Raw genomic sequence first — 25,290 nt, 5'->3', positions numbered from 1 at the left:
CATTTTGCTTACTGTAATACTGATTACTGTAATACTGATGTGTAAATATACTGCAAAGCAGCTCCCTACTGCCATTGTTCTAGGACATTTGGATATGAAATGTACATCACTGTCCATCATTCTCCTATGTAAAATTTACATGAAGTACGAGAAGTATTATTCGCTACAACTTTTGTAAATTATTTTTATTCTTGCGTGTTTATTGCAAATGAATGCATTAATCACAAGTTTGGTTTACTTTCCTGTCTTTTCCTCTTGGGTAGTTGAAACATTTTTCGCCCTTCCGATCCTTAGCCATTCCCTGACGTCCACTGGTTCACTTCCATTTGTGAGCTCAGAAAATCCTACTGCAACAATGGATAACATAATTGGTTTTATTGTTGCCTGTGGTTTGCTGAGGCACCTAGAAATGTCTTTCACAAGTTATTTTGCTAATTCTAAGAGAGAGAGAGAGTTTCTTCGTAACCTATTTTTATTCTTATACTGAAAGATACGTTAGTGGAGGACGTAACGCGTTAATTCCAGCAAGGTCAACAATATCAAAGAAGACGGCTAGAGGCCATCTTCTTGTACATCATTTCACAGAATAGTGATGAGCCATTTGGTCAAGTGTATCTTGACCGGAGTTAGTTTTGTTATAGAGCAAAATTATCTCTGGTTTCTTGTGACGTTCACTTTCACTAATGTCAAACTTTTTATGCATTGTTGACAGCATAATCACTGATTTTCCAGATTTCAGCACATATGATACTAACAGAGTGTTGTCTTTATGTGCAAATATGCTTGAATGTACTTCTCGCTTTTGCTTGAGAGCATTTCTTTGGGAATTTCACCACGATTGCTTCTCATGGTTCCAACGAGGCCTATGTTCTATTTGAACAGTTCTTGACCCAAATCATAACTGGTAAAGAAATTGTCAGTTGTCATATTCCTTCCAGAACCACGCAGCTGATCAATCATATCACCCACGTTTTCCCTGGTTCACTTCTCTATATATTTGAGCGTTCGAAAGATATTGGTTAGCACAATCCGCTGAAGCCCAAAATAATATACCATATTTTACTGGCTTGCTTGGGATGTACACTTTGAACCTACATTTTCCTCTAAAAGTGCACAATGGTTCTTCTACACTTGTTACTCCCTTGAACACATCCGCATATTTATCATATACCGCACATATTTATACGTAACTATTTGCAGGTAACTGAATGGCACGCAATGTTAAGCCAAATATGATAACTAAGGCCCGGATTTTTATGTTTTTACATATTTTTTCCTTTGTATGTACACTGGTGAAAATATGAAGTGTTCGCAAATTACGCAGTAAGGATCCATATAAATCAAAATCACGTTACATATTTTTACATATTTTGAAGTCTGTTACATATTTTCCGTCTACTGTATATATTTTTACATAAATTCAGTTTTCTTGCTCTTTTCGCTAATTTTCTTTAAATAATACGCAAATAAAAATAGGCCTATATATGTAATAATAACTCAAAAAGTACTTTATTTAATGATCTGTATTTTTTTCTCTCACTTTGTTCAACCGATTTGCATTAAGGGAAAGCTGGGTTAAAACAAATCGTACACTCTACAATATGCAAAAAAAAAAAAAAAAAAAAAGTGTCAGTTATCGCTTCCAATCCTGAAAAAAAAGATTGTTTTCTTATATATAAAGAAAGAAAACAATATAAGGATTTTTGTGCTTTCGCGTTTGCAAGCAGACGCCACTCGGATGTGTGCCGACAAAACGCATAAGGTTGGCTGGCTTTCTCACCTTTTTTTGTATGTGCAACCTCTACGGGTGGGGGTGGTGGTGGTGGTGAGAGGGAGGTGATTGAAGTGGCTGGTGGTAGGAAAGCTTGACTCTTATTCTCCATGACGAACATTTCTGATCTGTTCAAAAGTTTTGGACAAAACAAACCATTCCACAATTGCACGTTTCGTAAATGATGGACTGTGAGTGTTGTGGCCAGAAAGTGTTCCTGTAGAAAAAGTGCTTCTGATGTGTTCTGATGCTGCGGCGTACATGTTAAGAACTGCCGATGCGCTTAAAGTGTTCTAACCAAACCTCATTCGTATGTGCTCTTTTGTCCATGAATTACATCGTGTAGCAGAGGAAGTGCGGATCAACTTCCCTGAAGTCAATGAGCTTGTGTCTTCTACTAAGAAAGTTTTTGTGAAAGTCCCTGGTCGTGTGCAGTGCTATAGCAATATGCTACCAAATGTGTCGTTACCACAGAAGACTGTACTGACACTGTGGGGCACCTGGATAACTTCTACAATGAAAACTTTGATGCTGTAAAGTCAGTTGTCACCACATTTCCTGCAGAGTCCAGTGCAGCAGTGCGTGATTCTCAAAGTGCGTTCAAAAATCCTGTTGTTCAATGTTCACTAGCAACACATTGCAAGTAATTTTGGGTGGATTGCAAACGTCATCCAGAAACTAGAAACTTCAAGACTTACTTTGAAAGAAGCGATGACAACAACGGATGATGTGGAGAAAAAACTCAACATTGTGCAGGGAGAAACAGGTGCGAAAATTGCCCGGAAGTTCCAGTCAGTTTTGAAGAGGAATCCAGGATACCTAACATTGAGGACTGCATGCAGGATATTGGATGGAGAAGAAACGGAGGCCCCTGAGGAAACCAGTCCTGGAAAATGCCATTTGCTGAAGTTCGCGCCTGTCACTTCCTGCGACGTGAAGAGGTCTTTCTCAGCCGATAAAAGGATCCTGACTGACCAACGACTCTCTTTAGGTCCTGAACAATTGGAAAAATATAGGTTCATTGAGCACCAGCAAAGTAAGCGCTTTTTTTCTAAGATTTTTTTCATCATATAAAATAATGTGGTTTTCATTTTTCTGAGACAATTTCATTTGTTACTAGTAAAAGCTTGAAGTATCTGTGGCAAGTTAGTGAATTTTTCGAATACCATCATATAAAATACTTGGTGGTTCATGGTACGCTCCGAAAGTAAGCGCTCGTTATTTTAAATATTTTTTTCTATTTCGATATTCAATAATGTGATTTTCATTTCCCTACTAGACAATTTCATTCTTTTTTTTAAAAAAAATGAACGTATTTGTGTCAAGTTAGTGACACTAAGTGTTTGAATACGCAGTTCATTATATAAAATATTTAGTGGTTTATTTTTCGTCTGGAAAGTAAGCGCTTTTTGTTTTGAAGATTTTTTTTTATTTTGATATACAATAACGTGTTTTTTTAATAATGTGTTTACAAAGTCTATTTGTTCCTTGTTAAAGCTTGAGCGTATCTATCGAAAGTTAGTGAAGTTTTCAAACGCGCAGTTATAAATTTGAAAGTTCCAAAGGTAAGCGTTCTTTCTCTTAAATATTTTTTTCTCTTTTGACATTCAATAATGTGATTTTCATTTCTCCAGAAGACAATTTTATTTGTTCTTAGTGAACATTTGAACGTATCAGTGACAAGTTAGTGACAAAGTTTTTCCATTGCGTAAAATTATTTAGTGGTTTATTATTCGTCCCAAAAGTAAGTGCCTTTTGTTTAAATAAATATTTTTTTTATGTTTATATGTTCAATAATGCGATTTTTAAATTTCTTTATACATATTTTCATTTGTTTCTTCTGAAAATTTGTATATATCTGTAGGAAGTTATTTACACTTGTTAAGCTTTTATTACATAAATATGTTACAGTATATTAATTGGCTAAGAAAATAGCACAGACACAAAATAAACACGAAACTATATTTTTACATATTTTCATATTTTTAACATATTTCTTACATATTTCATTGATTTTTGTTACATATTTATGTACATATTTCGGTACTTTGGACTACATAAAAATCCGGGCCTTAATGATAACACATACTTGAAGTACGCATGTGAGGAATAATTGCTACTATGTTGGTGGATAAGATACTTGTGTGTGTTTTTTTAAAGCGATTAGTTTCTGTAACATTACTGCAGTAGTTTTTGATAATTGTAAATGCTTCTTGCAATTGCAGGGCTCATAGTGGTCTGGTCTCTTGTAAATAGTTGAAAAGTGAACAAAAGCACACGAAAAAGTTACCAAAAAGTGACCAAAATCTCTTCATGGTCCTTTTTTTCTCCATTACCTCTCTCTTTGTTTCTTGTTTTGTTTCATCTTTTCTTCTTCTTTTAGAGCTTCCTCCTTTCTTAGATTTCCTAAGTATGTCTTGTAGTTACGGTAAGCAGACTTAGCAGATGTAAGAAGCTTCTGAGTAAGTGGAACTAGTTCTGACCTATTTCCAAATTTCTTCATCCCAGACATTATATTGAACTTGGCATTGAGAGTCCTCAAAGCCATGAAATATCCAAATTCATCACCTACTACATATTAAGAAGAACATGCAAGAAGCATAGCACAAGACGAACATGATGAACCACAGAAACACACGCACACAACGTTGAGCGGAGCGTTAACTATTATGAGAGAAAACTAAAAGACTATTATGACAGAAGAAAAAATAGACACAGAAAGGTTTTCAATCCCACTTTGAGAGCATCCATCAACTAACCACTGTGCTTTAGAAAGAATAACAGATGAAGTGAGAATAAAGCTGACTGTTTTACATGTGGCCTGCCTTTTTCCATTTATTTTTATAATATTTTTCTTAGAAAACTGCTAACGCAAAACATGTCACACGAAAAAGTTACTTTACCTCTCAAAAAAATAACTTTTAGTGACAAATTTGAAAAAAAAAGTATCTTTTAGTGGCCAAGTTGATAAAAAAGTAACTTTTAGTTTTTAAAAAAGTGACTTGCTGTGAGCCCTACAATTGCATCATTATAAGCAGTGTTGCAAACTTTTCCAACATTTATATTTGCGGTACGGTTTTTTAGATATCAAATGTTTGCTATAAACATCATTATGATAAGTCTATTGAAAACCATTTACGTGGCTGGGTGTGATACTTGCTCAAGCAGTTTCTTGAAATAAAGCTTTGTTGAAAACAGTCAAGTTGTCAGTTTTTACTAATTTTTTCCTATTTATTCGAAAAACATCATATTATGACTATAGTATTCGACAAAAAGGGATTTTGGATATGCATTACCTCGTGCATTTAATGTGCTTTATTACCGTTGTAGGGTCCTCCAAAATTTTCATTTCTGATGCTGTGGTGTCTTTAGTTTGCAACACTGTATCATAAATGTTGTATTATGTTTCTGTTTAACATGCAAATCTAGAATGTGTCATAATTTGACAGCCATAAAAAAATACAATTTTATGTTGGGTTAGTAACATTGTTAATATGCTGGCATTGCAAAGTATATAAAATGATTCCCCTCTTTCGATATTGTACAAAATTCCATTTTCCCCCCATTTTCTATGTATTAGTTTAAAAGTGGTTCACCCTGTATATACATGGCATGATCAGAAAGTACAGTGAATATAGTTGCACAGTGTCGTCTACGGACGCTGTATCCAATTCAACTATTAATCCCGGTAGCCTAAATCTCTGGTACAGACAGTGTCGAGTTTGGACAAGTTGTGACGTGTTAGTTGGCTTCCAGAGGCAGACGAGTGAGGACGTGTTAAGAGTGTCTGTCCTGTACCAAAATTAAATTTTGTTCTGAGCTGCAAAAAAGTGCCAAAGAGGTTCGCGAAATGTCAAAATCAGTGATACGGCTATGAAGCGGTGACATTAAAGACTACAAATAGTAAGAGCGATTCAAAAGCGGCAAGGAGCCGGTTGAAAACGAGCAACAATCGAGATGTCCTTCGACGTCAAAAACAGATGAAAATGTGCGAAAAATGCCACAAATAATTTCTTCAAACAAGCGAATGACTATTCGAGTGCTTTCCGAAGAACTAAACTTCTCGTATGGATACGTGAAAAGCATTTTACCGGCCGATTAAATGGGCGAATGGCTTCCTTCTTCACCACGAAAACACGTCGTGCCACATTTTGCTTTTGATTCGCGATTTTTTGGCCGAAAAGACACTCCTGTCTGTTCACATTCAATGTGCTCTCCCAATATAGCACCATACGACTTCTGACTCTTATTAAACATTAAAAATGTGCTTAAAAGAAAATGTTTTGACACCATTTCTGACATTGAGAGAGCCACAAAAGAGCAGCTGAACGCCCTTCCAAAAGAAGGCTTCCAGAAATGCTTCCAGTCACGGATTCAATATTGAGATAAGTGCATTGGTAGCCAAGGACAGTACTTTGAAGGAGGTTAAATCAAATTTCATATAAGCTGATTACTTTGTTTCTAATAAAATTATTCACCTGAAGGAGATTAAATCAAATTTCATATAAGCTGATTACTTTGTTTCTAATAAAATTATTCACCTGAAGGAGATTAAATCAAATTTCATATAAGCTGATTACTTTGTTTCTAATAAAATTATTCACCTGAAGGAGATTAAATCAAATTCCATATAAGCTTATTACTTTGTTTCTAATAAAATTATTCACCTGAAGGAGATTAAATCAAATTCCATATAAGCTTATTACTTTGTTTCTAATAAAATTATTCACGTATTTTTTGATCACACGTCGTAAATTGTGTATCAGAAGTCCTGGACCTTAGGCCAACTTAGTTTTGAGTTAAGGCAGGAAAAATTGAAAGGAATGTTATTGCAGTAGACGGTTTTCAATTTAACATATTGGAACTTCTCCAATCGTACCAGGCGTTTAGGATCCATATTGAGAAGGGAAACTATGTTAAATAATAATAATAATAATAATAATAATAATAATAATAATAATAATAATAATAATAATAATAATAATAATAATAATAATAATAATAATAATAATAAAGAAAAACTATTGTGCCAATTCAGCAGGCTGTTCCTTTGGGCCCTTACAATACCAACAAACACAAACACCTCGCATAACGATCTGCACTTCAGGGTTGCCAACCTAAGAGAATAAAATTATTGATTTTCGTCTTTAAAATTAGTGTATATGAAAAAAAACTGTTACCCACTTTCAAAAAATATATCTATGACGTCCCCCCACTTCCAAAAAGAATTAAAATGGGCAAAGATAGGCACGGCGAACGGCGTGACGTCATCCGTCCCCCCTACCTTTTCAGATCCATTTTTACCCCTGCACATGATAACAAACAAGTATAATATAAGTATAATACTACTAATAATAGCAATAATACATAATAAACTTATCTAGTAATCTTCAGTTTCGAACTCCCAATCGGCGCCACTGTCTTCAGAAATTTTTATTACCACTATTCTTGTGAACAATAACAATATTTTCACTCCCCAGTAAACGTAATCGAATTTAAAGGATGGACGGAAGGTTGCCATTTGCCAAGTCTCAAATCATTATTGATTGATTTTTAACGGGAATGATTATTAAAAACCTCAGTGTGTGTGTTTTATAATTATTTAATGCACATCTACAATTTATTTGCACATTCAAAAACTGCAAAATAGTTTACGTTCTAAAATTTTTTTTATCGCATATTCACCTATTATCACAAAGGCATTGTCGTATTTCTATATAGCATTAAGGCCTAAATTGTGTTATCGTGCCATATATCACGATAAATTATCGTATGGTTGGCTAACCTGTTACACGTTTTCTGAGTCATTTTTGCGTGTCTTTAACGTTTCGTTTGAACAGCCTGCGGAACTGGCAACGTTGTTTTTCTTTTCACTTAGCATAGGCCGTCTTAGCGCTGTAGAATCCAAACGGCTATGTGCGAGTTCAAAAATCCCACCATCAGGGGCGTCATTTCAGACTTCGCTTGGGGGGAGGGGAAGGAACAAGAGCACCACTGATGTAAACTCTTATGTTTTGCACTAGATTATTAGTAGACAATCTATTAAAGTGTATGTATTCCTCAAACCGTTGGGGGGGAGAAATTGCCCCCTCCTGTCCTGTCTAAATGACTCCCCTGCCCACCAAATAGATATTTCCTCTCCTGCCTGTTTTCCTCATTAGCGAAGTTGGACTATGACTGTCGACTTTTGATACACCCTGTATAAAAGATATATTCACGCCATAAGAAAAGAAGACCCATTACCTTCCACCACGTATAGTGTATATATACACCGTCTAGAGAGGTGATTTTCTTTCTGCTTTTACTTACTTGTAGAGCTTCATGAGATAAACAACTCATCGGAACAATCTAGCGTGGAGTAAATATTTACTTAAAAACAAGTAAACACTCTTGTCTTTATACCAGAGGTTTTACTACATCGTTTAGTAGTGTAAGGACTTTCATGTTAATACTCTGATTTCTATTAAGATTACAGGAACATCACTAAACATACAGATACGATCGTTTGTTCAACCTATATTAACAGAGGAAGTTCTTCTACCTTCAATAATATATGTGTTCTTTATGAACACATTTCTCACTTTTGTTTACCTTTGGGGTTCAAATAAATATACAACTTTACCAAAATTTAATCGAAATAGATTATAACTGAAGAAGAAAATAATGGAATTTAATCCCTAATTCCAGGTTTCCAGCAAGTTTTTGTTATTCAATTGTACAGGACATCCGAAAAATCTTGTTCTGTCGACTTTGGGGAAGAACAGTATGTAGGATTAGGGTTAGGATTTAAATTTCTGGGCTCCCGGCATCTATGGCTAAGCTTGTCACGTATGAGGGATGACGTCGTTCGGCGATCACACTATCCAAAGGAAGGAAGAAAGGATTGGGGAGAGAAGGAAGCGACCTGGGACCTATATATTGGTACCATCCCGGCATTTGCCTGGTGTGAATGAGAAAACACCAGGAAAACCTCACTCAGGATGGCTGGTCTGAAAAAGCTTTTACATATTTTCGACCGAGTGTCCCCACTGGGAAAACTGTTTAGTACTGACACGTTAAAGTTGAATGGGGATTTACAGGCAATCTTTAAGAGTTTTCGTCCCAGCGAAATTAAAATACCGCTAATTTTACAGTAATTATGTGATATCTTCAAATAGATAAAAGATAATCGAAATGTGGAACAAGAGCGCCCTAGACAATATTATTTTACATGTGAAACCGTTATCACGACTCACTTATCTGCTTTCGATTTCGAGCCATTTTGAAAATCGGCATTTATTTTCGCGTTTCTAAATAGCTGAAAACGGAAAGCCACTAGGTGACTTGTGATAACGGTACCTCACGCAAAATAATACTGTCTAGGGCGCTCTTGTTCCATATTTCAATTATCTTTTATCTATTTGAAGATATCACATAATTACTGTAAAATTAGCGGTATTTTAATTTCGCCGGGATGAAGACTCTTAACAGATATACGAGAGTTATGTATTTTCCGAAAATTTTGAAAAGTCACGCCGTTAATATTGACCATTAGTATGGTAATAATCGGAATTCGAAGCTCCAAACAGCCCGAAAACATATCTTAAGTGACATAATTTAAACATGTTTGTGCTGATTTAAGTTATGGATACGTTTGCTTATCAAATCATAGCAAAAGTTGAGGTGTTCGCCATATTTATCCACGGTGGATGACCTCAAATTTTAGGATGTAGTTATGAAATCATAGTTAGCAGATAATATCTTTTCAAGTGGCAACAATGTAACTTTCTAACAATTCTTCCCAAATAGGGATGCATTGCTCCTCTAGGTTATCCGTTCAGCAATTTTGGACTCTGTAACTATTTTCTGAACTATCTCATTATTAATGTTGAAACCAGGACAAGTTTGATCGAATGTTATGTATCGATTCTCCTGAATTAGTTGATTTCCGACTTGACTTGGTTCAGATGTTAACAGCTTCGATCGGAGTTCCAGAGAAATGTTCGTTTTCTATATTTAATCGACCATTTCTGTGTCATTTAAACACATTTTATTTTTATTATAAGAAAGTCTCGATATTATGCACATGTTCTAAAATAAATTTTACCATTTTTAAAACTCCCTCAGAGAGTGTAATAAGATTGTACCTTGTTAAAATTCGGTTCGTAAACTTACGCCAGGTCCCATACACTAACGTATTGACAGCTGCTAACAAGACTAGCGCATGAAATTTTATGGCTACGTCGGAAAAATACGTCAATGTATGGCCCACTTAACGGTTTAACAAACATCTTTATCAAGATTGCAGTATAATGACTGCAATAGTTGCTGAAGAAGTTTGTTCAAACGTAAAATCAGCTTATTACATTGAATATCTTCGTTGGTTGGAGTTTAGCGGTCTTTTTCAGCACTGAAACTACGTAAGAAGTGGACCTGCAATTTAAAGTGAAGTCCTACTAGCACAATTTATTCAATTTCAAAGCTCTCCACGTGGAATTACACGCGCTAGCCTTTAGACCAGCAGAAAGGGCTAAGGAGAAACCTAGATACTTGACTTTGAATAGTGTAGCGCAATCGCTAACGCTCTTGTCTTTCGTAGAGCAGTCCCGGATTCTATTCCCAATGGAGACACTCGGTCGAAAAAGTGTAAACCTTCTTCAAGCTAAGTATTCTGAGGTTTTCCTGAGTTTTCCTCATTCAAAACAAGGTAAATGTCCACCATTCCTAATTAATAGGTCCCAGGCCGCTTCTTTCTTTCCTCAATCCTTTCTTCCTTCCCTTTCCTCGGATAGGGTAATCGGCGAGGGAAGTCATCCCTCATACATGACGGGCTAACATGGCCATAGATGTCGAAAGCCCAGAAATCTAATTCCTAATCCTAGTAATAGTGACGGGCTAACATGGCCATAGATGCCGAAAGCCCAGAAATCTAATTCCTAATCCTAATCCTAGTGACGGGCTAACATGGCCATAGATGTCGAAAGCCCAGAAATCTAATTCCTAATCCTAATCCTAGTGACGGGCTAACATGGCCATAGGTGTCGAAAGCCCAGAAATCTAATTCCTAATTCTAATCCTGTCTTAGACAAAGGTGATAGGAAAAGTTGAATATCGATAACGGGGTCTAAAATTTTGCAGATACACTGCTCGTATTCCATTTAATTTTCTGTGACCTTGATCCCATCAGAATGGAGTACTTACTGACAGTTGACTGTTGATATTGACGGTTGAAAATTACTACTTTGTAGATTTTGAGTTTTCAACTTTTTCGATGTTAGACACGAAGAAGGAAAGAAACAGGACTATTTTCAAGTACGTAGCCAGGATTTCATGAAGAAGTGGGAGTCCGTGACATGAAATACTGTGGTCATCACATCAGAGGCTCGATCATTCTAAACTATTTTACTGGAAACATATGTTGGTTTGTTAGGACAATAAAATATTTTAATAATAAACTATAAACAAATCTCGAATAAAAGAGTATAAAAATGTATTGAAAAAGATTTTACAATATTTACGTTCCTTTCATTTTATTCATTCAAATAAAACAATTTTCCTTTCATTATGATCTCAACTATTATAAAAAGTACAAATTCAATAATTTCTTGTAAAATATTTTACTATATCTGCGTTCCTTTCTCTGTTGAATCAAATGTTAACAGAATTTTCTTTCCCTATAACTTGTTGTTGTTGTTGTTGTTTTCATTATTCCGTCAACTATTGTCTGTTCTAAATGACAGGTTAAAGGAGGATCAGAAAACTGTTTCTGACATAACATGTTTGATATTGCAGAGAAGCGAAGACGAAAAATTATGATAAAAATGTCCACACTGTTACAGAACGGCACTATGCTTTCGAAAGTTCGAAATTTCCTTGACTAGTAGCAGAAATTCTAAAAATTCCGTAACTGTTCTAGAAATTTCAAATTCTCTTACTTTTCCAGGATATCCCGCTCATTTGCCACCATGTATTGCAAGTAATACCAATCTCCTCAAAAGAAAGAGTAACCAAAAGCTTGCTGTAGCGTTTAATTTTTAACGCTGATCCTTCTTTTTCTCATTTCATTTTGTTTCATCCTTTCTTAATTTTTTTATTTCTGGTTTAGAGGGGGGGTCCGGACCCCCCTTGGGTATGTGCTGCTACTTTTATATTGTTTTATATAATGTGCTATTAATATACTTTACAGATCGTTTCAGTATTGTTAATGAATTCACAGCTTTAAACTATGTTTTTATTATTTGCAGTAATGGTTTTCTCTAATTAATTTAAAAAGTACACAATTTGAAACAATTTGAGTTAATGAAATATTCAGTGCAGTTTCATTAAAACATTTTGTCAATGTTTAATTTTCACCTCCTGTCAGTATATCCGTTTTTAGCCCCGCAATTAGTGATAATTAATATGTTTAGTCATTCAAACGACTAATTTTATGTACGTACAATTATACAAACTTCCTTCCCATTTTTTAATGGACTCATTTGTTTGAATAAATATTTCAATTCTTTAAACACATAATTCGTGTAGTGTTTTCAATTCAATTAACAAATTTATTTAGAAACAAAAAATAGATAAATAAAAAAAAAAAAAAAAACAGTGTGGGAACTAGTTATTGAGTTGGGAAATTATCTCTTTGTATATGCTCGTTAGCAGATTGAACTGTTATTCTGGTACATTATATGCAGATACTGGATTAAGACAAAACCAAATATGTTTTATTTAGAAATAGTGTAAATTACTGTAATTGGTTAATATTTAGTTTTGTTATAAATGAGTAATTAGATGCGTTTGTTAACAAGGTGTAACGCATTTTTCCTCTTGTAAAAGTTCCCGGCAGGAGTATACGTGGTTCGGATCCCACGTTAAGCTGTAGCAGTGGCGTACTTAGGGTGGGGGCTTCCGGGCTTAAGCCCCCGAAATCTTACTTACTATAGTAAAGTATATGAAATATCTTGCAGAATTTTCACATTTTCAGGCAAAGGCTCCCCGAAAGTTAGCAAAGCCCCCCCGAAGCAAAATCGTAAATACGCCACTGAGCTGTAGTTCCATGTCTCATGTACTTCGCTGCTGAAAGGGACGCTAATACCACATCAAATCGAATCAAATTTCCATTTCGAAGCTACACAATACTAGGTGTACGTAGAAGAATGTTCACTTCATATTTTTGTAGAACAATCTTTCTGAAATTTATTTAAACTCGAGATTTCTTATAGGATAGTTGACATGGTGGTATAATGGTAGCGTGTAAATTTCTAGTTGAAAGAATCCCTGACTCTATTCTGGACAATCTGAGCTTGGGTAGCATAATACAACGTTCGTGGATTCTCTCTAAATTCCATCTATGACCTTATGCTATCTAACTACATCAATTTTTCACCTGGCGCGCGGACTCAGAAATACCTATTCAAGCATAAGAGGTAGGTTCTTCTCTTTTCTCCAAGAAATTTAAGTAAGAGAATCTTTTAACCTCTAATGATTAAGTACAATTTATTATCAATAAAGAAGGTTACAATATTTGCTAAAAGAAAACTGACTTACAGAAAAGAGTTATTTTAACATGAAGTAAGCTTTTACTAAGTCATACATTAGAACGCTAGGAGACCAAAACAAGCTCAGACTCCGTTTTAACTACTTTTACATCAATCAAGGTAACTTACATGAACATGAGACTTGACTGTCTCAACCCAAATATCAAAACTTCTTTTTTACACATGACTCAGATAGCCGTTTCGCTATTTCGGCTATTTCCTCCGTTCGTGCCAAGACCGAAATCTTTTCCCCAGACTCCAGGTTCCTCCTTTTTATTTGATTTTTTTTCTCATTAATTTTTAATCGGAGACCTAAGTTATCCCAAGAATTCCATTATCCATTCCATTATTACACATCACCTTTATCGTTCATAATAAGTCATTTAATTTCCATTTTGATTTCAGTCATCAACTTGCACATGGCCACCGTCCTTCAAGACAACTTATTTACTGTCTATTTAGATTATATTACAGGGGTGCCCACAAAGGGGAGCTATGAGGCAAACTGCGTCATTGAAATATTTGGCGGGGGTAAAAATCTATATAAATATGTTTGAGGGGGTGTAAAAATTAATCGAAAAGATTTTTTTTTTCATGGTAGAACACCTACGGATAGACAATTGGGGGGTGCGTCATGGACATAAGGGGGGTGGGCACCACTGTATACTATCATTGTTCTTTAGTTAACTTGATTACTAAAAGAAAAAAATACTTTTGCTTATTTACACTTACAATGATCATTTCTTTTTTCCCACAAATCTCTGCTTTCATTACAGTATGAAAGCAATCGACAGAAGGGAACTGTGCACAATGACTAACAGAGTTCAGGTACCAGGTTATCATAAAATAAGTATCAGAGAACTTTAGAGACGTAACCACTCGACAGAATGCAACCAAACCTGGTAGGAGTATATTTTGAAACATGCAGAAGCGATTGGTGTAGAAAACAAAATTAGTTCCAATTTACGCCAACAGAGGTAATTGTGGAGCTGTGCATCGCCAATTAAGTGCCGCGTAGAAGAAAAACGACACTAGTGATGCTCAATGATAAGATGCTCAATGACAAATCAATGCCATGTGTCGCACGGGGGAGCATAATTATTGCCTTTCTTTCATTGAATATCAATAATATCATTTGTCTTCCATATCACACTTACCGTACATAACACTGAACAGAAACACAATAGCCACTGGAGGCGATATTTGACACTAATCTTTTCCTGTAACTTTGGAGGGAGCCTGCAGTTTATGATCACACGAAAGTCTAACATTTAACTTCTTTTTCGTAAGATACCCAAGAATTATAAAAGGACGCTTCAGCTCAAAAGCCCGCTTTCCCCATAAATCCACCACTGACCACGGGGTATTAATAGCGTTGGTAATCAATGCCACGAGACCCACAGTAGAGGCAGTCTTATCATTTAGCATGCATGACTAGTGTCGTGTTTCTTACACGCTGTACTTATTTCATTTGTACAGCGCCACACTTACCTCTGGCGGCAAAAATCGGAACTAATTTTATTTTCTACACCAAACGCTTCTGCATGTTTCCAAATATGCTCCTACCAGGTTTGGTTGCATTCTGTCAAGTGGTTACGTCTCCAGAGTTCTCTGAACAGCGATACTTATTTTATGATAACCTGGTATAAACCGTTCCATGTAACAACTCCACGGAATGACAGAGATCTTGTCTGCATTGCCGTGATAGACCGTACAGCGTCATCTACAGTATTAACGCGACTCTGGACCACGGTAGAGAGTGCGAACCTGTGTTCGTAAACGGTGTGTGTGATGAATGATAGGCTGACGGTATGCATGTCTTTTCAAAACATTACATTCACCCCAAAACACAAACGAATCATGTTACAAACGTATGTGTGAATGGTTTCGCTCGCGTGCTGAGGATCAATTAAAAATAATAATAATAATAATTAAATGCAATTTACGTATTCAGTCAAGCACTTCTTAAGCCAAATAATATAAATTTTTAAAGTTTATGGATTATATAAAATGTCCCATATACAATCAAACACTTTGTGCAACCAAGGCTTTTGTGGGAGCATGTTGACCGTTAAGTTGTTATACAACGGTTTCAACTATATCAAACTTTATTCAAATTGTACAGTACAACGCGTACCGCTACACAACTGATTGGAACTAGGGTTACTGCTCGTCCCGATCTCGGAATTATTATTATTATTATTATTATTATTATTATTATTATTATTATTATTATTATTATTATTATTATTATTATTATTATTATTATTATTATTATTATTATTTAGTTTTCAAATTATTATACAGAGACATCAAAATAAAGCGAAACTTCACAAAAACGGCAGACAGCACACAAAAACGGTACCTGGCAACTAAAGGACTGAGCTATTAATTAAAGTTTCGTTACCTCGGTACGTAGAGGAAGAAAGTGTTAGTTGCGCCAGAAAAAAAGAACAGAAAAAAGAAAAATAGACGAAACAGCTATGCAGCGTTTGCTTATGATTTATTGGTTTGGTAGTGCTGTTATGATGTTTCCTCGCATTCTAAGGGCTATGCGTTTTGCCAACAAGATTTGTTGATGGCTTAAAACTTTTTAACTTTCGTGAGCTGAAACGAATTAGAATGGATGAATTGAATTTACACTATCCTGCAATCAGTTTAAATGACTCAACAATTACCAGAAAGTTAGTAAATAGGGCTACTACCAGATCTAGAAGTGTCATTTGGGGAGGAGGCGGATCATCTCTCGGCAGATTAATGTAGGCTCAGAGTACGGAATTTTACATCAAATCGGAAGAAAGTAGTGCAATATTTTATATGCAAGTTTTAAAAAAGGTAGTCTTTCGAAGACTGTCCTCCCCGTGTATCAGCTAGTGAATAGAGCATATTTTTACTATATTGTTCAACGAAACCTTCGACTTGTCGGTATGAGGTGTAACGGTTAGAGATTTAGATGTCCATTCCGTAGTCTTTATTGGTTTTTCGCGATTCTCGATAATTGGAAATAGTTTCCTATTCTGTAGTATTCGTAACTACAGTCGGAAGGAAGTTGTGAATGTCTTGGCGCTGAGTGGCGCAACGACATTTTATGGAATTACTCGTCCCCTCGTTTGAATGCACGAGGTTGACTAGGCATTATTGCTTCGAAATGGGATAGGTGCAATATAAGCTAAATTGGAAGTCAAAGAAGAAGTCAAAGGAGATTTTGTTGTTATAGAGTTTAATAGATTGACAGTGGTACGTAAATGTTCAAGTTTATTAGTTGTGGAGTTTTACATGGAAATCCTACTTCATATAATTCGTTGTGAGAAAGTTACGGCCATATTTTGGATTTATATTTATTTTGTGAAGCTTATTGCTAACAAATATCGACGCTATTCCATGGTATTGGTCATTTTTGTTTGTGTTTCAACAAATATATTCAGCTATTTAATGAGGTTTAGTAAGCGATATGTTCATGGAAGATCTCCTAGTGGATCATAGATACGGTATATTGGTAAGTTTTCAATTATTTTTACAATTGATGTTAATATTTTTTGCTTATATAAATGAAGGTTATTGTAAAGAGTTCAATTTTACATTAGTATGGAGAACATTCAGTTACATAGAATCAGTGTTTCTTTCAGAAACAATGTTCCGGGGGGAATACTTGCTATTCTGGGGGCACTGCTGATATTATTCTATTTCTTATTATATTATAGACATATTATTTTGCTCTCTTCCGGGGCGGGGCATTCTCAGAGCTCCAGGGGGCAGTGCCCACCAAACACAGGTCTGGAAGAAACACTGCATAGAGTTAGTATTCAGAAGTAACTTGTTTGATTTTTGTACTCAGTTCTATTTTAAAGTTTATAAAGAAAATATTATAAATCACCTCCTTTTCTTTCTCACGTATATAAATATAGTTAGACTTTATTAATTACTTTTGCATTGGTATATAACCTATTGCAAATTATTTAGTTTGAATCATGTAATAACTTTTTCGTATCTTCAAGAAATCATAAAACTTCCTTCAGTATTAGTTATTTTGACTCAGATTCCCGTTTTAAGCAATCAAATCACTATTGTGTATTTTATTCTTTTCATTACCGCCATTTTTTTACAATTAAAACTGAAGCTAATAGTCAAATCTGTGCAACTACGCTTATACGTAATGTATGTTACACAGGACATTTGCGGTACAATGGGAAAACCAGTTTTTCTGGGATATTTGCGGTACTGTTCAAAACTTTCCCTTAGATAGTGGGACATTTGCGGTACATACCATATTCTGAGCGTGTGTATATTCTGAAGATAGATGATGAGACAAACTTTCTGTTTGCAGATGACACCACAAAGAAAGGAAGAATGTTAATATTTTGCACTACGAAAGTAAGATAGTGCGCAGCTGAATACACTACATTTTTTTATGGATGGGACATTTAAGTGTTGTAGTTTGCCCAATTATAAACAACACACGCAGACATCCGAAGTAACTTGGAGGAAACAAACACTGTCCCATTGATCTTTGTCCTCTTACTGGCAAGAGGTAATGAGACGTATCAGAGATATTTCAGTTTGGTGAAGGCTGATATTAATGATTGGAAGCCGAAATTAATCAAATTGGATTTCGAGCAAGCTGTAATAACATCTCTAAGAACACCGTCCCCGGGAAGACACATTAGTGAGTATAATTTCTATTTTAATCAGTGTTTGTGGATAAAGGTTCAGGAATTAGGGCGCACAAATGACTACAAATCAGTTCCAGAGGTGAAGTTCTACTCAGAATGTTCTGCTCTAGCATTTCTCCCTGTAGATGGTGTCAACGTTGGATGGTTTCCATTATGGAAGATGCACCATATCACCAAAGACTTGAGATATTTTAAGATTATTTTGCAGAACTGTGGTTAAACAATCCCGGTATTGACATCTCCATGTGGAACTGCTCGAATCAAGAGCACAGAACGAATAATGCTATTAAAGGGTGAAACCACAGACTCAAATCATAAATAGGTAAGTTTACTTCTAAACTGTACTGTTTGGTGAAGTATCTTTAAAAAAAATAAGGCTGTCTAGGGATGGTACCGAGACCGAGACTGTCTCGGTCTCGTCTCGAATTATCGAGACGAGACCGAGACCGAGACGGACTTTTATATACCGAGACGAGACCGAGACCGAGACGGACTTTTAAATACCGAGACGAGACCGAGACCGAGACAGACCTCTATAAATCGAGACGAGACCGAGACGAGACTTAGGTTAGTCTCGAAAGTCTCGGTCTCGTCTCGAATATTGATATTGATAGATACTAAAATAACCTTCACTCAAAATTGTTTCGTTGCTGTGTTAGATAATATGAGAACGGTTGACTGATGTACAGTGGCGTATTTAGGGGTGAATATTGGGCTCAAACCCCTCCCGAAATAAATTTGTGATAATTTTTTGCATTGCACGTACAACACAAATGTTTCTTACTCGTTCCTCAAGCCTCTCCCGAAACAAAATCCACTGCTGATGCAAATAGAATTCTCTCTCTCTCTCTCTCTCTCTCTCTTATATATATATATATATACCCAGGTCCGCCCTGCATGGGTTCCCGGGGCCCAGCTTTAATTCTAAATGGAAGCAAGGGGTGGGTGGTACCTCGTTCGATAGATCTTGAAAAACTAAAAAGCGTTGTGGCAAAAGATCTTTCATATCGGGCACTGTATTCAAAATGGCCGCCAAGACATGTTGCCTCTATCAGATACAGTAAAACGTGCAGTATCACTAATATGAAAACGGTTGAACATAAATGAATCGAACAAAAACTCAAATAGAAAATGTCATGCAGCACATCGATTTATATTGTCGCGGAGACTCCCAGGGCCACCCTTCATGGGGACCCAGGACGCAACTTCAAAATTTTAAATGGAATCATGATGTGAGTGATACCACGTTCGACATATCTAAAAACTAAAGAGTGCTGTTGCAAAAGATTGTTCATATGGGTGACCGTTTTCAAAATGACCACCAAGACATGGTACCTGCATCAGGTAAAACGTCCAGTATCACTAATATGAAAACACCAGAACAAATATCCGAATAGGAAATCACAGAGGGTATTTATCATTCTATAGCTCGGGAATGTTGCAACAATCGAAAAGATGATTAGAGTGGAAGTGCCATAATGGAAAGGAAGAAATCTAACGCCTAGAAAATTATCGCTCCAACCTCACTCCGTACGTGAGTGAAGCGGGAATGATCGGTGAAATTGCAAATGAGAGCCTGAGTTTTTGCAAATTGTATCTACGAAACAAAGTTATTTGAAATGTGTTTTTTTAAGAGATAAATATCTCTGTAATGGGATAAAGTATGTAAAATTCTTGTTAAATGGTACCTTCCATTTTGATTGCGGACAATGGTTTGATGCAAAAATGAATCAACTGAAATACGAAACCAATTTGTCGAACAATGCAATTTTAGAACAATGTTTACAAACGTTGGTTTTGTTCAACAGTCGTCTCCATGATATTATTTCGCTTCTTTTCCTTCTATGTCTTCTTTCATGTGATAGAATATGAGTTTCACTGAGATGTCCACAGTTACATTCTGAATAACTTTCAACGGTAATTTCAGTTGTGATCCTTAGTAACGAAACGGTACATACTGATGTAGATGTGTCCCAAAAATCTTGTACGCAAAGCGTTAAATTATCAGGGGCGAAGAGGCGGCTAAAATGTTGTTAAACTTGAATTTCACCTTATTTATATTCACCTTATTTCACTTTATTTTTATTCATTATAGTACCAGTCATTTATACACACAAGTGTTTCAGACAAACAATATCTATTGCAAATAAAAGGGAGGTTCTCTTTTGAGATTTTACCATTCATTCTCGCTTCACCTACTTACGGACAGAGATCGGAAAGATAATTTTCTATCATTTAATCTTTTGCATCATGTCAATTATATTTTAATAATCTTTTTCTCCGTTGTATTACCCGGTATACTCGAGCCGTGGAATGATAAATACCCCCTGTGCTTTCCTATAAGAGTTTTATTATGTTCATTTATCTCCAACTATTTTAACAAAAGAGACACTGACCAAAGCTTAAAACTTTACTTTATTTTAAATTATAATTTGTAACTGTTTCGGATATCTAGCATATCCTTCTTCAGACACGATCGAAATTAATGAAAATACAGACATATATATAAATGTTGTTGTAACAGAGTTTAAATTCTTTAACCGTCCTTCATTATTATTTTCATTTTCATTAATTTCGATCGTGTCTGAAGAAGGATATGCTAGATATCCGAAACAGTTACAAATTATAATTTAAAATAAAGTAAAGTTTTAAGCTTTGGTCAGTGTCTCTTTTGTTAAAACAATTAATCCAAAGCCATGAATAGTCTTACTATCCAACTATTTTCATATTAGGGATCTAGGGTACTGGACATTTTATCTGATACAGGCGGCCATTTTGAAAACGGTGACCCATAAGGAAAATCTTTTGCTACAAGTTGTTTAGTGTTTCAAGATTTATCCAACGACGTATCACTTGACCCATATTTCGGTTTAAAATTTCTAAGTTTGGTCGCCTTGAAAGGCAGCCCTGGGAGCACTGCGAGAACATTACTCGACACGCCCCATGCCTTTCCTGTTTCCCTTTCTGACTGTTCGTTTATCTTCAACTGTTTTCATATTAGTGGCACTGGACGTTTTATCAGATATAGGTAGGGCCTACCATGTCATGGCGGCCATCTTGAATACGGTGACCGATATGACAAAATCTTTTGCCACAACGCTTTTTACTTTTTAAAGATCTATGAAACGAGGTATTATTCGCCCCATGTTTCCATTTAAAATTTTAAAGTTTGACCCTGGTATCCCATGAAAGGCGGCCCCGGGAGGCGCCGCGACAACACCATTCAGTGTGCCCTATGGCATTTCCTATTTGAGTTTTTGTTTGGTTCATTTATGTTCAACCGTTTTCGAGATATCTCCGTAGAAAGATTAAAATGGGCCATCCTGGATATATATATTATATATTATATATATATATATATATATATATATATATATATATATATATATATATATATATATATATATATATATATATATATATATATATTAAAAATGCTGAAATTTTGTACCAAGTTGGGAAATTCTTCTTGATACTCTGCAATATCACTAGATAAACAAGCAATTCAGTGTGCCCTATGGAAGGACTATAAAGTTGTCCTAAACTTTACTACTAAAGGAAAATAAAGTTGTATTTTCTCAAATTGCGCTACGTAAAGTATTACATATTTCTAATTTAGTTATTTAACAAAACCACAATAGCCCATACATTATTTAGTGTAGCTTGGGAATCTCTGATAACTCAAATGGCATGGACTGTGCAATGCACATCAACTGTACCTTAGCGTCAAATACTTTGATCATGGGATAATATATTTCGAATGAATGAAGGAACAAAGTTACAAGAAACGGAAAATTTAAATGTTTCTAAAGACTTTACTTCGAAAACGCGCTGACATATCACGTCTCATCATGCAGATGCTTCCAAAAGACTATGCTTATAACGCCATTTACATTTGTCATTTCAAATCGTTTCAGAGATAACAAACACATTGGTAGTGATTGTTATGCTGCTTAAAATGACGTAGAATATTTGTATTAAATTTTTATAATGATTATTGTTTTCCTTTGCTTCTATAACATTACAACAATAGTTTTTGGTGGTTTTAATTACAAGTCGCAGTTACATTATTTTAAGCAGTGTTGCCCACTTAAATAAATTGCTAAATATTATTCTAAATATGTGCAAATAACGTAGATAAACTGCAAAATATTTTAAAATTACTCGTAATTTGTTTCATGGTGTAAGAATGCTTTCAAGAGACGACGTTTTTCATAGTCTTTGGGCTACTTATAATGTTAATGTTTAAGTCTTCGTTCCAGCAATACATGTAAATGCAAATTGTAACTGAAATTAAATGTAACTGATACATTTTCAGTAAGACTAGTTGTTCCTCCTAAGCCTTAGGCCTGGTGTACACTTTAGATTAAGACCGTGCTTAATTAGAAGTTCTAATTACACCTAATTACATTTCACTTGCTTTAGTTTGACCACCGACCACCTCAAACTCGATGCATACCATATAGCTATATGCAATTATTCAAGGACTTACAGTTAGTAATACACAGTGTTCACTTTTGTTTTGTTTTGTTTTAGTTTAACGTCCCACAGTTATGCTAGGGTGGCTAAAGGAGACGTGGAGCTAATGATTATAGTGGAATCCGAACCACTTCGGTCGTTCAACTTTACTCCTACCGGAAATCGAACTCGGGACCACGCGAACCGAAATCAAGAGTGCTAGCCGCTAGACCAAATGGAGTCCTCACAAAGCTCACATTGTGTTGATTTAAATCATTCAGTCAGTGTTGCCAGATCTGAAGATTAAAAAATAGCGTGCCTGTACTCCGAAAGTAGTGAATTCGAACTATTTGTAGCCCAAATATATAGAAATGAATACTGATGGTGCTAATGAAATAATTTAATATGAGCTGGAAAGTGTGCTGGACGTATTGCAAGAAGAAATTATGATCGACGGACGAAAATAATTCTAGACTGGATACCACGAGACAAAAACAGCCTAGGAAACCTCCGCATACAAGAAGGTTTGACGAAATCAAGAGCCACTGAGGAGTAACCTGGAAAAGAATTGCCCAAGTTAGATAGTTATGGAGAAGACTTGGAAAGACCTTTATCTAGCAATGAATTGATAGTGGTTCATTATGATGATGGTGATGATTTTATTATATCTGGAACTCGGAGGTAAACTAAACCAAGTCATAATTTCGTAATTTTACAGAAGCGAAAAACCGGTTCCTCAACTAAGACTAAATATATAACTTTTACTAGGTAAGGTAGGGTAAAAATGGATCCAAAATTTAATGAAAATTATAGAGCGAAAAAATATTTTTGACTACTCAATCCATCATTTTGCAGCAAAACTACGAAAATTAATACAAAAGAAAACTAGAAAGTTAAGAATCACTTGTTTTGGCGAGTGAGAAAAAATAGATACAGATAACTCGAATTAGCTATATACTTATATAATATGTACGTGTGTCCATGTTTCGCAAGTAATTTTTAATCAATATAAAATTTGAACGTAATGAACGCAAGGTTAGTTTTCTCGAATAAAGATTGCATGCACCGTTGAGAGCTCAGGAATAAGATTAATCTATTTTACGGCACTGGATATGTGCTTACGTAATGCATTACGACCTTATGAACTTGTATCAGAAACAGAATGCACTTAAAATGAGACGCGAACTATGCGAAACATCGGACTTTGAATCTAACTTGTTTTGTGATCCAACTCGAGACCTCACATAGCAAAGATGAGTGTAGTAGCTCCAACCACAAGGTTCAGGACGTTCGTGTTATAAAGTGTCAATTAAACACGGAGATGTGAAACGGTAATATAGCATTTCATCAATTTCAAACAAAATACGTATATTGTAGTAATAATTTACCCTATTTGTTAAGATAATGAACGTTATATTTTGTTTTTAAAATGACAGTCAAAGCAGAATGTATTGAATAATACATGAGAAATTGTAAAGTTTCAATTTCGGTACGTTTAAAAACTTTCGTGCTGCTATGTGTTGCGTTATCCATTAGAAGGTACTGAACAATTCTGATTCAGAGGAAGGAAATAAACTACTCTATAGTACTGGATTTAATTTAATAGAGTTTAATTTGTATAAGCAGTTCTGAGGCTATATGAAACAAAGTCTATTGCTGAAAGTGAAATATGGGTTCTATTCGGGTTTTAGCGTGATATACCTACTGATCATTGAACCTGGAATACGCGCATGGAAAGCATTCGCACTAGCAAATTAGCTACGAAGAGGTACACCATACCATAATTCTAAGTCAAAATGTAAGGAAAAAATAAGCGGAAACGACAGACTGCACGAGAATAATACTTTCACTATTTTAATTTCACACTATTTATTTCGAGACTTTCGAGACTTTCGAGACGAGACCGAGATTTGGTACTCGAGACCGAGACCGAGATCGAGACAAGCATCTGTTGACCGAGACGAGACCGAGACCGAGACGGTGATTTTTTACTCGAGACGAGACCGAGATCGAGACCGTTATTTATCAACCGAGACGAGACCGAGACTGTACTAAGTGTCGTCTCGTCTCGTCTCGTCTCGATACCATCCCTACTGTGTACATCGACTACCCAAATGAAATAACTTTAAACATTGAAGGAAAATGTAGACGACACCAGCACATAAGATTGGGTAGAAGAATAGAAAACGTATTAACTACTGAATACGTAGCCTCAAAAGATATCAAGAAATCCTTGAGGAAAATAGGACACAGTAGTACTGGCCCCACTTGATCACGTTTTGGACTTTGACCCCGACCTTTGTGACGTCATAGGTCAAAGGTCAATGACCTTGGCCCGGGGTCAATAACTTAGGGGTACTTGGGACCACCCCTTCTAAATTTTGGCAGGGGTACCTTGGCCCAACCCCTAAATTTTGGCACGGGTACATAGGACCACCTCCTTAAATTTTGGAAATTGCCAAATCTAAAAATTGGGTATGGTAGCCTAGGACCATAGTATGTCCCTCTATCAGTATTGGGGGTCTATATCGTTCCCTTTCATGGGTAAAAAATTGCCAAAACTTCAAATTTCGGAGGTTTTTGACCTAATTTATCCCCTTTGATGAGGAGTTATTACCCTATATGGTTATATGGGCGTATACAGGGTCCATTACCTTTCATAAGACATGGGTATATTAATGCACCCCTTGAAATTTTTGGGATGGATACCTTGGCCCACCCTTTAATTTGGAAATTGCCCAATTTAAGCATTTGGTATAATAATATAGAACCCTAGTATGTATTACTAAAAATTTGGGTGGTCCACCTTTTTCCCTTTCATGGGTAAAAAATTGCCAAATATTCAAATTTCGGTTTTTTTTTGACCTAATTTATCCCCTTTGATGAG

Source organism: Thermobia domestica, chromosome 11 (genome assembly GCF_964235325.1).
Source record: "Thermobia domestica chromosome 11, izTheDome1.hap1.1, whole genome shotgun sequence".
In the NCBI taxonomy this organism is placed as follows: Eukaryota; Metazoa; Arthropoda; class Insecta; order Zygentoma; family Lepismatidae; genus Thermobia; species Thermobia domestica.
The sequence above is the reverse complement of the archived record's forward strand: the minus strand, read 5'-3'. Positions refer to the sequence as shown.